General features: G+C 38.1%; 1 long non-coding RNA gene across 2 annotated transcripts in view; it reads left to right on the top strand.

Annotated features, from left to right (window-relative positions):
- Positions 1-19,042, top strand: part of LOC145693454 (uncharacterized) — a 262,867-nt gene that overhangs the window by 40,126 nt on the left and 203,699 nt on the right. The gene's annotated exons all lie outside the window — the stretch shown is intronic.

Here is a 19,042-nt window from a genome sequence, read left to right as displayed (position 1 = left end):
CCCAGAACAGCTCTCATGCCACGTGGAATGGAGTCATAGCCGTCGTGAATAGTAGCAAGTGAAATGTTACATCATTCTACATGCTATTCCAACACTCGGTTTCGTAAGAGAAGATAGAGGCAATCTGTGCCTAGTGTGTGTCCTCAAAACTGATCACACATGTTCAATTATATTCAGCTCCAGAGAAAGTGTTCATCTCGATGTTCCTTAATAAATCACGCCCCAAAAGCTCTGGATGTGCGAATCCTGTAAAATATGGTGTCATTGCCCGGAAGCAACACCTGGATCATAGGATGTATATGGTCTCCTAAAATGGCGACATAAATCACGAGCAATGACGAGGTGGATAAGAGTAAGCACAAAACCCATGGAAAATCGGGTACTGCGGCCCACAGTATCACAGAGCATCTTCCATGTTTCATGCTTGTGTGCAGACTGTAATTCACACGCTTCTTTCGGCGGAAGCCACACATAAATACTGCCCGTAGTTTGAAATAAGGGGAAGGATGACTCATCCAATCACATTACACGTTTCCAGTTATCAGCAGTCCATGTCGTATGTTCACAATACCATTAACGCCATGCCAAAGCATTTCGCACTAGCAACCCAACCGACTCCGTGCGTTCATTTCATGTAACTTGCTGCGGACAGTGATTGTAGATACAAGCTATGGGAGGTGATGCTTGAGTTCCCCTGTCATTTGTACCGCAGTCGCACGACGGTTCTTACTGACGCTTTAATCCTCGGCGAATTCTGCCACTGAGGGTTTCCTGTCAATTACTGTTCCTTTTTGCCGATGTAGTTTTTTCTCGTGAATTATGAGTTTTGAAGGTCATCATCACGTTAGATACTGTCGCTCGTGACATTAACATACTTTTCATAACTGAACGCCAACAAATTGCCTTTCTGGGAAATTAGAGACATCGTCCATTTTTTACCCTATCACCGCCTGCTTAGTTCACTGTACACTGCCGAGATCTACTGTTCTTCACGTAGAACAGGTCACCGCCTGACCGTTGCCAACCCAGACAGTTGACGTGTATCCAACTCCAGGTGTTTGTATTACATTGATAGCTATCTATACAACAACTGTCTACATTGAACAACCGAACCGGTACGCGAACAAGTTTTTCATGCGCAAAATGTAGTTAAATCCGAGAAGCAGCGGACACATTATGAGTATCACGATGTATCACCTAGCGAAAAAAGGAAAACGTTGCTTGATTGCATTGTTATCTGTCGTGTGCTATTTGCAATGTTAGCTTACCTATTTATTAGAGATCAACTTCACATGTCGTAAATATTCCAGGTGAAGTTATTACTACAACATTGCTCTTACTTGGTAGAAGAATACATAAATTGCTAAATGCTTAAACATTTTTCATGATCTACAGTAAATCAGTCATTACTTATACATTTTTAGCATTAGATATACGTGCAAGGATTCCTATATAGCCCCTACGCTGCAATCCTCAGCATAATTACTTACTCTATTTTTAATAATAATATCATTCAAAATGTAAGGCATAATTATTAACCTAGTATGTGTAATTTCTATTATTATCGTTTCTTTTACTTTTGTATTAATATATAAATGACATGTCCACTGCAGATGCATTTGTTATACAGTGTTAAATGTATGGGGAAAAAAGGACGAAAATAAATATAATACAGTACAATACAAATAGCGGGAAATTAAAATTTTATAAACGTAGAAACAAGGATTTTGATACATGGTGAATATAGAATTTTGAAGAGTTTTTTTTTTTTTTTAAATTGTAGAAGATGGGAAAACGTTAAATACAAGAATGTAAAAGTGGATCAATAGTGTATTCTTACAAGTAACACTATATTTTTAGCTCGGAAACTAATTTTAATAATAGAATATTTAAGTTTAAGAAGATAGGTGAATGAATAAATCATACTTCCCGGATTTAACCGAATTGTTACATATACAGATAATATGTATAAATGGATCAACCCGAATTATTACGGGTATTGTTTTTTTCTTACGTTCTGATTTAGATTAACTCGAAATATTTCCCCGTAATATAAATCATTGCACTGCGCGGCTCTAACACTAGATGAGACATGTTACTGTTGTTTAACACCAGCTAGAGGAGTGAGTTGTAAAGGCCCATGTCCTCAGCCCCCCCCCCCCCTCCTTTACAAATTGGAAGTTTTCCCTGTCAAAATTTTGTGCCATTTTGTGCTGCAAACACCAAATTTTCTACCGTAACCAACTTTTAATTACACTAAAAACAAATTTGGAGGCTGTAGGCATGAAGCCCCCAATTTTACAAATAGAAAGTTTTTTTTTTTCATGCCAAAGTTTTTTGCTAGTTTTGTGCCGCAAACCGAAGTTTTGTACTGCTCCCATTTTCAAGATACGCCAATATCAAATATGCTGGGGCCCATGTTCCCAGCCCCTACTTTACAAATTGAAAAATTTTCCAAACCAAGGTTTTGTGCTGCAAATCCCGAGTTTTGTCTTGGCACCGTTTTCAGGATATATCAACATCAAATATGCTGAGACTCATGTCCCCAGCCTCCTACTTTACACATTGAAAGATGTTTTTTCATATCAAAGTTTTATGCTGTTTTGTGCCGCAAGCCCCTAGTTTCGTGCTGACCCGTTTTCAAGATATGCCCCTATCAAATATTCCGCTACCCGTATCCTAGCCCCTACTTTAAAAATTGAAAGATTTTTCTATGCTAAGATTTTGTGCTATTTGTGTGCCGTTTTATGCTACAAACCCCGAGTTTTGTGCTGCCCTTGTTTTCAACATATGCTCTATCAAATATTATGTGAACCTTTTTCTGACAATGATTCCTGATAATAATATAACATCAAATTTTTGGCAGTTTTTCGTAGTGATGCTACAATTCCAACCTTTTTGCCAGTAATACCCACAATGTTAACACACTGACTTTCATTAGAAATCGTTTATAATATCACAATGTTCCCAATGATAATTCAGCGTCGTGATTTTCTAGTGATTCATTGTATCAGTTTCTTCCAGACATGTTTTTGGGGGCACTCCCCCCGGAGCTCTGAGAGTGCCCCCCGGAAGAGAAAAATAATACGTCTATAATAATAAATAGAATAGTACCAGCAGTGCCCCCCGGAATACTAAGTATGCCCCCAGAAGATTTTAAACCTCATAAATGACACACGTTTCCTTGCGTCAAACTGATTTCTAATAGTAAGCAGTCATACTAATTAATAGGCATCCAAAGTTCGTAACAGCACAAGATGTGCTAGGCATGTTCCATTTAGGTGTCCCAGCTACTTTTTAGGTACCCGACACTTGGCATATGATACTCATGTGCTAAGTACGTACTTCAGCTGCCTACAGTTTTAGGTACTTGTTACTCCTAATTGATATTTGCAACTACGAGGGCTAGTCAAGAAAGACTTGGACTGATTTTTTTTTCTAGGCAATTTATTATTACTCAGCAACAGGCACATGATCCTTTTCAAAGTAGTCCCCGCCCATTTGAATGCACTTTTTCATTCGAGTCTTCCAGTCCTCAAACACGTGTCGCAGGCCATTCTTTGAGAGGTCCTTTAAAACCGCCTCCGATGCCTTCAGAACCTCGGAATTATCGGAGAAGCGGCGTCCACGCAGTCTGGATTTTAGGGCAGGGAATAGAAAAAAGTCGCACGGTGCGGTAGGCGTCTTCACCATCCTCAAACCTTTGCAACAGCTCCCTGCAAGTCTCCACTCGAACGGCCTTCTGCTCTGGTGTCAGGAGTCGCGGAATCCATCGCGCACACACTCGGCTCATGTGGAGGTGGTCATGCAAAATTTTGAAGGCACTGCCATGAGATATGCGTAGTGCGGCTGCCAGATCGTCGATACTGATGCGGCGATCTTCTCTAACAATAACTGCTGCCGTGTTAATGTTCACCTCAGTAACAGCTGACGCTGATACACCTGGTCCACCAGCTTTTGTGATTGTCATTCGGCCCTCTTTAAACTCTTTGAACCACCAGAACACGGTACTTCGTGGCAGAGCGTCATCTTTGTAGGCTGCTCTCAACATTCCTAGAGTTTCTGTTGCACTTTTCCCCAGGCGATAGCAGAACCGTATAGCTGCAAATTGTTCATCTCGTAATGACTCCATTTCTTCTACAGGCGACTTCTAGAGGCGGCGCAGAACATCACCTACAATAAAAAGTCGTGGTTACCAAACATGCAATGATTCCTTAACAACATTTTATATATATGCACAGCAAGACCCACCCTACTTGTATGCCAAACTATGAAGCTCCAGCGTTAACAGAACTGCCGGGGAAAAAAATCAGTCCAAGTCTTTCTTGACTTGCCCTCGTATGTAGCACTTGCACAAATATAGCATATATACCTGGCTCAGTTTCGCACTCTAACAGTCATTTGTTTTTGTGTCGTCACTTGAGACATATATCTGTCATATTTTAGGTACGTCCTTTAGTTACATACTGTTTCAGATACCCTAACAGCACAAGATGTGCTAGGCATTCGCCATTTAGGTGTTCTAAATTCATCTCCCACATTTGATGCATTTGTTGCTTCTTTTTCTAAGCGATTGTACACTAGAAGCAATAAACGCATCAACTTTATTAGATGGCAACTATCGCCGATCATTTGAAAGTGGATATGAAAGAACCATGAAATAAAGTAAATAGACACTTGTCAATTTGTTATAGAATGCAAAAGACCTCAATAATTTATCCCTCTACAAGCGATGTTATCTTCATTGCCTCCGTGGCTAAGTCTAAGAGCACGCGGCTAGTAATCCAAAGGTGGTGGTTCGTGCCAACCCTAGCCTAGCTCTACACTTTTTTAAAGTGTTGTTTAGACTCACCTTAATGTAAACACATTACGCATATAGGCGATTTAACATATTTGGGGGAGTAATTTTGTGGTTCGTTGACGCTTACAGCATGGAGAACATACCTAAAACATACTAGACACGTTCCCCAGGTACATGTCCGGCATATGCCTAGGGGCGGACATAGACTGTGACTATCACTTGCCATCCAGAAGTATATAAGGCACATGCTGGACACATTCCCATGTACCTGAAGGAACATGATAGGCATATGCCTGCTATGTAATTGTGCTGTTAGGGTAGGCGTGGGCCTACAGTTTAACAAGCAGCAGCAGGGAATCAAATCAAGGTCTCTCGCTCCGAAAATGCGTAGGCTACCATGTAGGCACAAGGGAGCTGATTTAATTTAATTATTTGAAAACGAACAGTAATACTACAAAATAAGAACATAATTGAAAGTTTTTCCTATATCAAAGTGATGTGCCATTTTGTGTCGCAAATCTCGAGTTTTGTGTTGCCACTATTTTAAAGATATTCCCTATCAAATATACTGGGACCTATCGAGTGGGTTCCACCGCTGATTCATCAAACTTCTTCCACGAATAGAAGTAATGTGTGACTATTTTTTTTTTTTAATTTTATCTTTTCAGCAGGAATATTAGAGTCCTTATTGACAATACACAAGATTCCTGGTTGGAACCGAAGACATAGTTAGTAGTTGACGTATTGCTTCGGTAGATTTTATCAGAATTCTGTCATTACATCACATCTTCATTCTTTTACTTTTTTTTTTTTTGAATACTTTGAATCTTTCTCCTTCAACATATCGTAAAAATCAAATATGATAATGAAGATATTTGCGAGGGAAGTTTTCATCAAAACCAGCATCTTCAGCAAACATCCAGTGTCACCACATCTCAACTGCACTGGAATATAGTTTCTTATGAGATTAACGAAGTCGAGCAGTGCCGGGTCTTTTCAGAGGAAAGATGGGTGACTGTTCGTACTCATCAAATGGCACTGACACTGTGATGACCACCCTGCATCGTGAGGACAACTGGAGAGTTGCTTGAAAGAAAGAAATAGTGAATTCCGGCCAGAAAGCCAGCATTAATGCCGATATTCTGACGACACACTACCCAAAAGAAGTTAGTGCCACAAACCGATTGGTAGGCCTTGGCATCCCAAGAACTATTGCGCTACAAGTTTAGTTTCTAAACACGTAATGTTTATTCAATGTTTCTCTGTATATGGAGCTATTCAATTAAATTGACCACATAGATTTAAAAAATTACTTTTGGGCGATACTCTTTCAGTGAAAATTAAACTGCAAAAGTACTCGCTAGAAACACACTCGAACAAGTTTTATTCCGCCGCGATTGAGACATTGGGGCACTGGCAACAGAAGGATTTCGATATAACAAGAAATTTCTTCATAGAGTAGATACTTTATTGATCAAAATATTCTATATTTACTCGTCTAAAACCTATATTTCGGTACTCTCGCGAACATTTCTAATAATAATAATAATAATAATAATAATAATAATTATTATTATTATTATTATTATTATTATTATTATTATTATTATTATTATTATTATTATTATTATTATTATTATTATTATTATTATTATTATTATTATACACGTAAAGGACAAACACTGAAGAATTGTGCGGATTTAGAAGTTAATAATAGATTTATTTTTCACCTTTCAAAGGCAAAACTCAGCAACAACGATTGCACAGTTTCTTATGCGTTATTACACTGGCCGTCATAAATTAAGCAACAAATGGATACTCAGGTGTATGAGGAAACTAAACGCATGCTGGCGAACAAATTGTTATTGAAATTAAAGAAGCACATATTTTACGCCATATAGCAAAGAAAACTACCAAATGAAAGTACAATCGTGTGGAAAAAATTAAGCTGGATGTAGGTGCACTGAAACTGGGAAACACTGAAGCCTGCAAAAGGATGGTTTGTTGACACTAATAAAGCATATAATCATCGCGCATAGCAATACAGAAGCGTTTCCCAACCGGTGTGCCACGGCATACTGGTGTGCCGTGAATGGGCCGCTGGTGTGCCGCGAGGAAATCGAAACAAATTATTAATTCTATAGTAATCAAATTGCAAGACATAGGGGAAAAAATATATATTGTATTTCCCATTACTATGAATCTACAATTTTAAGTTTCATATCGTATTACTTTTCTGTACATTTTTAATGTTGAAAAAAGTATTGTTATCATTGTTATGACTATTATTGCTTCTTTATTGTTGCACACTAATTCGTAAATTGAAATTTTAAAATATCATTCAATCCTTTCGAGAACGCAAACATGCATACAAATTATCTACATTTGTGTTTTAAAACTAAGAGAGATCTGTTTGTGCGTTCGTTATTTAGTGATCTTTCTTCTTAGTGAAATGTTGGATACAGTTTTCGAAAAAGAAAACTTAGTATTAAAAACCTGAGTCCAATATTTCATTGCAATTGTTTTCTATTGTTAAATTAGAACGAAATATAAGCATAATGAATTAGCATAGGGGAAAACCATGATCGAGGTTTCTTCTCTGTGAGAAGGAGATCAGTAATCACAGAAAAAAATACCACGGTATTTTATGTTTACAAATAATAATATCTATGAGTGTGCCGCGAGAATTCAAGTTACACCCGTAGTGTGCCGCAAGTTGAAAAAAGTTGAAAAAGGCTGCAATACAGGATTCACAACTTCGTCTCATGCTGGTAATAAGTGTTTGGAACAAATCATTTGGTATCTGGGTCCATTGTTGACGAAAAGCCCGTTGAAGATCTTGGAGAGTTCTTGGAGGGGGTACAAAGCTTGCAATGCGTCGCCCTAGAGCATCCCACATGTGTTCGATCGGGTTAAGGTCTGGGGACCTCTATGCCCACTCCATTCGTTGAATATGGTGTTGTTCCAAGTACTGATCGACCAGTTGTGCTCTATGGGGAATAGCATTATCGTCCTGTAGAATGACTCCCTGACCTCTATCACGTGCGAAGGGCACAACGTGACGATCCAGAACATCTCTAAAGCGCTGAGCCGTCATTGTACCACGCGGGAGAACATACAGATCAGTGCGTACTCCAAGGGAGATACCATCCCACACAAACACACCTGCACCACCAAATTCTATTCTTCACGAATATTAGATGGATGGTAACAGGGTCCTGTTTCTCGCCAGTCCAATCTATATTGAGAATCACTCCAGAGGGGGCCAAAGTTGATGTGAGGGATTTTTGGAGGGAGTTTTCCCGACGTTCTCCTAATTTTCCCTGTTCAAATTCGTTATGGGCCCCAATACATAGCACCTCTGGAAAGTGTTTCATATCGAAAAAAAATGAATTATAAAGCATGCCTTTCCAATGAACAGTGCTCATGCAATAGCTATTTCACTGCGAGTCTACGATTTTCTTTATATTAACAGAATTAATGGACCCCAAGGATGTACTCCGTTGCCCGTGTTACCTATTTTTTATGCATGAACATATCTTTGTTATGTTTATCGAATGGATTAGGTTAGATTTGAATGGCCGGACACGTTAATGTCCTTTCCTTGTAAGTTCAGTGTGCACTTTGGGGAAAATCCCAACAGAAACATTTTTGAATTATTTAAACAAGTTAGTGCAACAATTACCTTTCTTGTTGTGGTGTTTTTGAATGCTAAGGTTCAGTGACGAAAGGCAGTCTGTGGAAGATGATAAGCGCCCATGTCAAGACGTCCCTGTCAGAACAACCGAAACGATTAACAAAGTTCGGGATTTCATTTTGAATGACCGCAATGCGAATCTAAGAATGATAACAGATCTCTTGAGAGTGAGTGAGGAAACTGTTGGTCAAATAATAACGGAGAATTTAAATAAATAGCGGCTGTGTGCACCATTCCTTTCCAAAGGGGGAGAAACTAGACAATGTTCGTCAAAAAATTTTATATTTCCATACTCACCAGAATTGTCTCCTGTGATTACTTTCTTTTCCCCAAATTAGAAGCACCTCTGGAAAGTTTCGCTTTTGACGATATTTTCACCATCTAGAAAGTAGTAACGAGGACCTTGAATAGACTACATTCTAGGACTTCCAGAAGTGAATCCATGGCTTTCTCGATTGCGCAAAGCTATCTCTGGACAAACTTTTTACTTTGAATAAATTGATGTAAACTGATTTCCAGTTTTTATTCATTTGTTTTAAATCGCAGCTTAATTTGCTAATATATTGGTGCACTGATATATTTTTATCCGATCTGAAACGTAATGAGTAGTATTTATTGCTCTACAATATCCACTTCCGGCTCAAGCATCCTATTCATATTCTTTCTTGCAATGGAAGCTTTAAACCGTTTTCTTCTCGCATATGTACATTATACCTTTGGAAATATTCAACATGTATTAATAAAATAAAACTAACCAAAGCATTAAATATACTGTCGCTTTATCTCCCTCTGGTATGTGTTTAGCAGGAAGAAAACTAATTACTTTCAATACCAGTGTGAGGAAGCAATGTCCACTCATACTTTTCTGTGAGCAGTAAGTTTAATCAGCCGAAAACCCATTGGTTTGCTGTGTGTAACAAAAATGAAAAGGATTTCAATGTTAAAATAGTTTCATGCCAGTTTCAATGTTAATGTGTTTGTATGTATACACCTGTATGTGTTCAAGTTTGTCCTAACAGAATCCATGAATTGCAAACGAATGCAACATTATATTTGAGCAAGTTTAACTTGCTATTGTTGCTATTGATGCTATTGATTATAAAAAATAAATAAAACTTAATAACTCTTGAACCAAACAAGCAACCTCGATCAAATTTTCAACATAGACGATGTTCGTGCCTGGGATGGATTTTACCATTTCACTTTGACGGAACAACGTAGGGAATGGGGAGGAGGAGGAGATATACAAAAATCAATAAATATAAAAATAAAAGTGACGATGTTCGTGAGTTAATAACTCTTGAACCACCTGATCGATCTCAATCAAATTTTTAACATAGATAAGGTTCGGACCTGGGATGTTTTCATCATTTCACTTTGACGGCACAATGTAAGAAAGGGAAGGGGACATATATGTAAGAAAATAAAAATAAAAGTGACTGTCTTTGTGGCTTCATCACTCTTAAATCACCGAACCAATCTTAATCAAATTATCAACATAGGTGAGGTTCGGCCCTGGAATGGTTTTTATCATATCCGTTTGACGGTAGAACTTAGGGTAGGAGGAGGGAAGGGGAGAGATATATAAAAATAAATAAAACTTAATAACTCTTGAACCACCGGACCGATCTCGATCAAATTTTCAACATAGATGACGTTCGAGCCTGGAAAGTTTATATATATTCGGTGTAATATTTTTTCGGACTTCGGTGTAATATATATGTATTGCGTCTACTTTCAGCCCCATTGCCCTGTAATAGGAATTATGAAACACCCTGTATTATATATATCCAAGGCCGGATTTAGGGGAGTGCAAAGGTGCACGTGCACCCCCTTCGCTGTAAATATACACTACCTTAAGTGAGAAGCTAGCAAGTGAAAATAGCAACACTTTCCGAAAATTTCTTCTGTCATGTTTCCGTTTGGGGTTAAAACAAAGGGAAGTTTTGCAAAATCGATAGTTTAGGTCAATTTTCTATAAGTTAAAAGAAAAGGATTCATCGGGAATAGACACTTAGCATTTCCACATTCACACCACAGATGCCTGAACACATTTAAAAAATTCAAATTCAATTCAAATGTACTGGTAGTTATTGGTGCACTCCCGTCAGAAAATCCTGGATCCGACCCTTTATATATATATATATATATATATATATATATATATATATATATATATATATATATATATATATATATGTGTGTGTGTGTGTGTGTGTGTGTATGTAACAAGGGATGGAGCGTATACCCACCTAAAGTATAGCATTACATCCCTGTTTTGAGTTATTTTCTCTATGTGGTTCAAGGTTCAATATCTGCTGTTTGGGAGTTACACAGCATGCAAAATTTACTTTCACCATTAAGTTTTGCAAACTAGTGCATTATAGAGACATAGAAATTACATTTGTCTTGCAACCTACATATGTGTATGGTACCCTTTCTGCTGGTTCAACAGCTAGCGTGTGGGACAGTAAAAAACTGTTTTCTATTAGAAAAATAAATATACACGTAGAATATATTAATTTATTTACCTTAATCAACTTCACGCCTCCTTGGACATATTTTCTGCATTAGAAACTTGAAAACCAGCTAGTATTTCGTAATTGTGAAGTTAATAGACGGTTTCAGCTCATAATAATAATAATAATAATAATAATAATAATAATAATAATAATAATAATAATAATAATAATAATAATTGGTCAAGAAGATGTGAAAAAGCCTTTGCAGATCAGCTATCTAAGAGATTTTTTTTCACCAGACCAATGTCGGAATGGTATCTAACTTATAGGACCCAAGTAGTCTTATTTAGAATGCCTTTTAAGGATGGAAGTTATTCCTCCCATATCTTTGTCATAAACTTACGCCTTTTTCTGAAGTAGTAGCTGGTAAATTAAGGTATTCTTTGGATTTTTCTTCGTTCTTTCTCGATGTCATTGTTTTTACATTTTCGTCAACGGAATTTACACAGCAATTTTCTCTTTTCGTTTTTAACCAATTTTCTAACACCTTCTTGGACATCTTACCTTGCGAAGCAACTCTTTAATTCGTCAACCCATACTACTACGCAAATATTTTCGAAGTGATGGTTGTGCTGAAATGATCAAAGATTGCTGTAACACGCTCATGCGTTACGTCTTTCCTGACTTTTATTTTCTACCCCTCGTTTTAACAAATTTCCCTCATATATTTTTTATCTGAACGAAACGGAAGCTACAAAGAAAATGTTTATTTTTATCTTTTTTTTCTTTTTTCGCTCAGTAGGTTGCGGGGAAACTACTACTACAGTACTAGCTGTTGGGTATTTATACAAATCAATTGGCGCTTTCTTTGATGTCAATTGCGGCTACAAATGAACAGTACTATTTCGAGGTTCGCTGTTGTAGTTGATGGTATTGGGAACGATGGTGAATGCTCAGGCCTGTAGCCAGCCTAAAAATTTACGGGGGGGCTGAAGTTAGGGGGGCCGATCCAACCATATTATAGTTCATCACCATATTATAGTTAATTTACAAGCCTACCGTGAAAATTTTGGGAGGCCAGCAAAAATTTAGGGGGGGCCTAGACCCCCTGGATACGGGCCTGTGAATGCTTCAAATTAAACCGACGATAAGTCACGTGTTTTAGTTTTGTGGAAGTCACCGATTTCTTGGCGCAAATATATTTATTTAATTTCCTCTTTACCCTTGTACTAAAGTAAAGAGCATATTTTTTCGAAACCTCCTTCCGCGATTAGAAAGGAACTGACTCCATCCCATGTTCCCTCGCTCAAATTGTATCCAATTGCCAAACTTTGAATTTGGATGAAAGAGGGGGGTGAAAGGTGTGTCATTGTGTGTTGTCAAAACAGAACAACTTCAATTTCACCATATGAGACCCTACTTTGACTCTCATCTCTCCTCACCACTCAACTCTATCTCCCATCGATCTTTAGAAACAAAAGAGTTTCTAATAACAAAATTTGGAAACGGCTTGGCTTTATTTTATTATAATGCCAGAGATCAGCTTTTAGAAGGTAGGGACAACCATGTGGCATCTTGAGGAAAAACTACTGCTGGTTCAGAGTGCTGTTTTCCATTATAGAAGTGATTCTTGGAAAGCTCGATTCCCACACCTCATAAACGCAAACTTTTAAAAAGAATTTAGACATCATGAGTGGCAACAACCTGATGACCACTTGTTTAGTGAGATTTTTTTGTTTTGAAACACAGTACATGAAAAGAAGTTGTTGGTTGTTCCAATGAAGTGAGTATACCATGCATCGAATGTAGCGTACCCACGTACTTCCTACATTTTAGATGGCTATACGATAGTTTTCAAAAATTAGAGGTGGATACACGCCGTATACCCGCGTATACCCTCAATTACATCCCTGCTCTAAAGTATGATACAGGAAACGACAAGAAGAAAAATATGATTAGAAAAACAAAAATAGCACTCTTATACAGAGACAGTAACTTACACTGAAGACTCACATTGGCCTCCCCTAATGTTTCAGAAGATGTGAAATCGTCCTCAGAAGGATACGTGATCACTACGGACAGCAATGCATGCACTGCCTCTTGCTCCCATGCTGCCTACAAGGTTGGTAATGAGTTGTTGTAGTGTGGAGTTCCATTTCTCCACCAGCGCTGTTGACAACTGTTGGATGGTCTTTGCGACATCTGGATATGCTGCAAGAGATCCTTACGTAGCATCCCACGCGTGCTTTTTGAACTTCAAATGGGGGAACAGGAAGGCCAATCTATTTGTTGAATATCTTCTCGTTCCAACAGCTACGCCAGTTATGCTGTTCGGTCTGTTGCGCAGTATTATCCATAAAGGTGAAGTCCGAGCAGACTGTATCTCTGAAACGACCCTGTGGGGGAGAAGTATTAGTGTCACAATAACGTTAAAGCGCTGAGCGTAACGCGTTCAAAAATTTGGAGGTCCGTATGCCCATACAGCATTATACCTTCCCACGCAAGAACATTGCACCACCAAAATGATTATGTTCGACAATATTCCTGAGTTTATTACGTATTCCCACCCCTCACTAAATGAGTGTACATTCAGAATCACTACTCACACTGAATCTGCTCTCATCTGGGAAAAGAAAGCGAATCCACTCTTCTTCAGTCCAGTCCTGATGCTCTTGGCAGCACAGCAAACGGTGTCACTAACCGTCGTGCAAAGAGACCATTACATGCAGTTGACGTGTCACTGTGAGACATGAAATTGGGCGCCTTGTAGTTCTGTTCAATGTATTTGCAATTGCACACGCTGTTTGAACTCATTCTTTCTTGCCTATCATACTATGTAGCAGTCGTCTGCTGTTGTAGTTGACCGTGGCCGATCACCACCTTTCCTCGCACAGCATTGCCTGTGCTTCGGAAGGCTTTCCATCCACGAGAAATAATGCCGTAAGCAATACCAAACCGGTGTGCCATTGTTGTAACATTTTGTCCTTCTTCCAGTTTCTCGATGATTCTTCCCTGTGTGAAGTCATCCAAATGTTTTCTCCGAACCTTACTGTGTTGAAAAACATCAACACAATGCACTTTAACAGCTCTCTAACTGACAAACACTGTCTCACCTCAACCCTTTCATTCAATTGCTTCGTGTAGAGGGAGTAGACCCATTCGGCGCTACGATCACACTGACATCACGCGATGGAATGTCTTGCTTCCTGTGCACGTGTGGAAGATCTCTGGCAACATGCTACTTGGTTTTCATTCATTTCCGTCAACTACGCAATAATTTATATTACTTCATTTATCTCGGCCTTAAGTCTTGCGCATATCTCTCATGTAATGTGAAGTCAGTCTTATGTTCTGCCCCCACATACGTATGCTGTGTGATTGCACAAATTGTATTTCTTTTACGATAAATTGATATCTGAACTTAAACTTGATTGAACAGGGGCGCAAGGACCACCAACACATGGAAATGTTCCCTGTTTGTTGACTAAAAGACTAAGGTATCCAAATGTTTCATTTCAACGGGGAAAGCCTTTTCTTCCAAACTGTTGTTTTGACTTTCTTCAGTTCTACAACGTGACGTCAAAATATCAGGTTAGGTGCAAAACATTAACGTAATCTATATAAATAAAAATAAAAGTGACTATGTTTGTGACTTGAAATACCCTACCGATCGCGATCAAATTTTCAACATAGACGAGGTTCCAGCCTGGGGTGGTTTTTATCATTTCACTTTGACAGTGCAACTTAGAAAAAGGATGAGAGATTTAAAAATGATCGAAAATGACCGATATTAGTGCCTAATCCATAGTTTTCTGGGTCGCTGAAATGAACAGTGACACTTCTTATGCCGGTTAAATCCAAATTCAGCCCTTTATGCTCAAAAACGACACTATTCTATTTTACGAAGAATGGGTATTCTGCTAATATTTTGTATATGTTGTGAGCACTATTTTCGTTTTTGCAAAGCAAAAGGGTAAAGACATACCGAAGATACCTCACGATCGAGGTTGAGGTTTAAGTTGCGGTCGCTACCTTGATAATGGCACAAACACATAGATTCAAATGGGTAAGCGCATGCCGGAGATGTACGCTACATCGCGACCTAGAGATCAACCACGATGGTGAATTAGTGGTCGCGATGATAAACAAACGAGTTTGTTTTTACATTGATGTTCAGTGGAAGCACCGCTGTGGCTCGTGTTCTCATTGTTTTTTCCTGAAACGCTGCACGAATAAATTCTTCATTTTTTCAGAATTTCGACTGCAGAGCATTGTGTGTATCTATGTTCAAAAGGTTTTGCTGCACTGTAAATTTTATGAAAGACATGTTAGTAGAACTAATGAGGAGTGTTCCAGCAATATGAGCTAATAGGCACCAACATCAAAATAGGCATGTTTTAAATAGGCAATGGAAGAAAATAGCAATTCAAACGGGAATGTCAGATAAGTTATTCATATTTATTTGAGAATTATAATGTAGCTAATTATTATCTAAGGCAGTGGCGGCATGGATTCTCCGGGGCTTCGGCACCTACACAAATAATCTTGTGAGTGCGGCGCACCCACAAGATGTTTAGTTTGGATCCGGGTTTGAACCCGTTTCTCTTGCGTTTAAGTCAGCTATGTTATCGACTGAGCTAGGGTAATACTAACTTATACTATCGGCATATTTTACTTTATCACAGCACAGCCCTTTATGACAGTGTTCATAAAAGATTTTAACTAAAAATAAATCAATCAAATATTGAGACTTCCCTGAAAACATATAGGCTAACACGTCCCGCCATCGATATGCACCTACATAAATTTTGGAAAGTCGGAGCCATTGAGTGGCGGTTAGAGAAATAGGGCTTTCGGGCTGAAGTCCCTAAATTCTAGAATTTCTAAACAAAAACAAGGTAGTGTTAATCATATCTGTGCTTAAAAACTTCAACGCCCCTCCCCCCATTCCCTAGAATAATAAAAAGAATGTCTTTAAAATTCGTCACTGATATAAGGTAAAGAAATATCTGTAAGACAGGCACATATCCACAGGAAGGCACCATCGAATATTGGAATTGCAGTAACGAAACTTCATTTGGTAAAAGTAATACTCCCTCCACTCCGAAACCTGATGACACGCTTATTTTTTATTTTACTTTGAAATGATTTCTCGCCTGAAAGAGGGCATTTCTTTACAGAAAACTGAAAAAGATAAAAGTCTGTTTTTCATTGGTAGCTAGATAGACAAGAGATAAGACTCAAATATTTTTGCGAAACAAGAGACGAAACTTTGGTATTTCTCATGCCTCATCTCGCGTCTATCCCTATTTATAAACACTTTCACTGTCGGAATAATTTCACATGCATCACAATAATGTTTCTCCTCGGACTGAGAACTTACAGCGAGGATGCGACCCTATTCGCTATGTGTTCTCTTCATCCATTTAGACCTAGACATCGAGGTAGCGACCGCGACTTAAACCTCGACCTCGACCACGAGGTATCTTCGGTATGCCTGTACCCTCAGAAATCCACCCAAGCACAGTATTATGTGAAAACAAAAGAAGAGTTACTTCAGTGACTTTTTTAAAAAAAAAAATGAACTAAAATTAGTGGTTTTTAAGACAACGTATTTTAATATTGTATGACTTGAAAATATGCTAAATCTTGGTCTAAACATGCAAGTTTTGTTCACTATATCATAATGTTTAACACGTATTTCGAACACATGTGAAAACAGGTTCAATCTCTGGCGGGGTACACAGTCTTAGAAACGAGTAATATTTCGGATCACTTTGTATTATTTGATTCCAAATTTTATAGTTTTAGAGTTGTGTAAACCACGACAAACAATTTTCAAATAAAGGAATGAGTGTTGCAGAGAAAGTGTAAAATTGTAGCCAGTGTTGCCACAGTCCTAGCTATGGAGTGGGCTGAAAAATAGTAGGTCTACCAAATTGAAACAAAAAGGGCTGAATTATTTTTTTTGTCAAAAAGTAAAATATTTTAGCCTACGTATGATCGTCCCTGATCTAACTTTAAGCCTATATATAGAGCTTATTACAACGCTTCAATATAGACCTATAAAACGCAGAAATGTTCGGATATCTTCATATTCATCAATATGGCGTCACTAGTAAACAACTTAGCCCTGTAAGCCGGCAACTACGTCAATGTATTTTTTCGTGCTATTCAGTACCGTGCGGTTGGAGAGAGGAACTGGGCAACGGCCCCGGGCGCCGAAGTAACGGGTGCAAAATTCGGAAAGAAAAAAGATATATATATATATATATATATATATATATATATATATATATATATATATATATATATATATATATATATATATAAATGGAAGGGGAAAGTAATAAAAGGTGCTCAAAATCAAGGAAAAGCAGTTCTTTTAAAATTTATTACCCTTCGTGCCAACTATGGTGGCGCTTCGCGGCTGGTCTATCGACCTCACTGATATGTACGGAGGCGCCGTCGTATATTCTCGCCCCAGGCGATGATTTTCCACTGCACAGCACTGGTGCTATTATCGTTTTGGTGTATAATCTTTGCAACGACACATAAATTATAGACTTACGTGAGCACACGCTGGTCTTCTTCAGAATATGCAACACTTGAGTCAACTATGTACTTTTTCTTTTAAGATTTCGAACTAAAATTTCCACCACACTGCTTCTTTCTCGTCTCCTTCATGCGCGGCGTGGATGCACCCATCTAGCGCCATTTGTTTCCCGATATAGTTCGAATTACGAATTTTCCACACAAAGTTTGTAGCGTGCGGTGCAATGTCGCAGAATGAATGTTCAACAGCATTTTTTAAGAATGCAACACACAGTATGAGTAACTTGAGATATAGGAAACGTTTTATTGACATTTTTGAAAATGTGACAAGTATTTGTTAAATAGTGCTGAATTGGATAGAATTGTACCGTTTCACAATAGGGGCTGAAAATGCAAGCGTGGTGCCAACGGGCCGATGAATGACAAAAAGGGCTGAATCTGGTACAATTGTACCAAATGTGGCAACACTGATTGTAGCTATAGTAACAGGAAAGCAAGGATCATAAAATGAAAAGAGAATTGATCTTGCAGTTACTCTTGTTCATGCAGTTACTATGTATAGCATTGTTTAACATTTTTTAACAAACATAGTTACCAACGTTAATACGTTGTTGTGCGCGTCATTTCTACTTGAGCACTAGAGGCTGGATGTGGGTCGGACTACTTAGAGACCGGACTAGCGACAGTCTAGTGTACATAAATGTAGAAAAATCTGGGCGCTCGCCCCCCGTAGAGGAAATTGTACTTCAGAATATCGAAAATCCAATAGAAATTTTACATTAGTTACAGCAAAATTTGAAACTATATTTGAAACGTCGTTTACACTTGCCCCCCCCCCCCTTGGAAACCACAACATGGGTGCCCTTGTACACTATGTTTTATCAAACTTGTTATTTTTTGATAGTTTATACTGAAAAATTGTTTTGTATTTGTATGTGTAAACTTGCAATATGGGGCGTGTGTTATCCCATTTTATCTCTTTATTCTTGATGAATTGCAACTCCAAATAATGTTATTTCGGAAAGTTGGAAGAACACTGACAAATAAAATCTGTTATCCAGACAATGGTATATTGTACAAATGCACGGGATAATTATTTTTACTACAGAAATTAGTACGGACCATACGTTATCCGTGTGCTACGTACATACTGCCCTCTTTCCCACTTAGATCTTATATCATGCAGTTGCAGGATATCTTAAATCTAAGAGTCTTTAGTATATTACATACGTCAGCTATGTTATATATATTCATCTGTATGTGAGATCCTGACCGCCTATATGCATTTGTTTTTCGTTCGCACAAAACTATGTTTATTCGAAACACTTATACGTAAAGTACGCATAAAATACACGTTTTCATTTATACGTTTGCTGTATGTTAAGTCCAAAAACTACAGGATTTACACACGCAACCTACGTTTTTACGTTCGCTACATACGTTTTTTTTTCAGTGCAGACTACAAAAATCACGTTAAAATCGGATATATTTTACGAAAGTTATTATGGAAAAGACATACGGACATAC

Source organism: Thermobia domestica, chromosome 8, assembly GCF_964235325.1.
Source record: "Thermobia domestica chromosome 8, izTheDome1.hap1.1, whole genome shotgun sequence".
NCBI classification, from domain to species: Eukaryota; Metazoa; Arthropoda; class Insecta; order Zygentoma; family Lepismatidae; genus Thermobia; species Thermobia domestica.
Note: the sequence above shows the minus strand (reverse complement) of the source record. Positions and strands in the feature narration are given on the sequence as shown.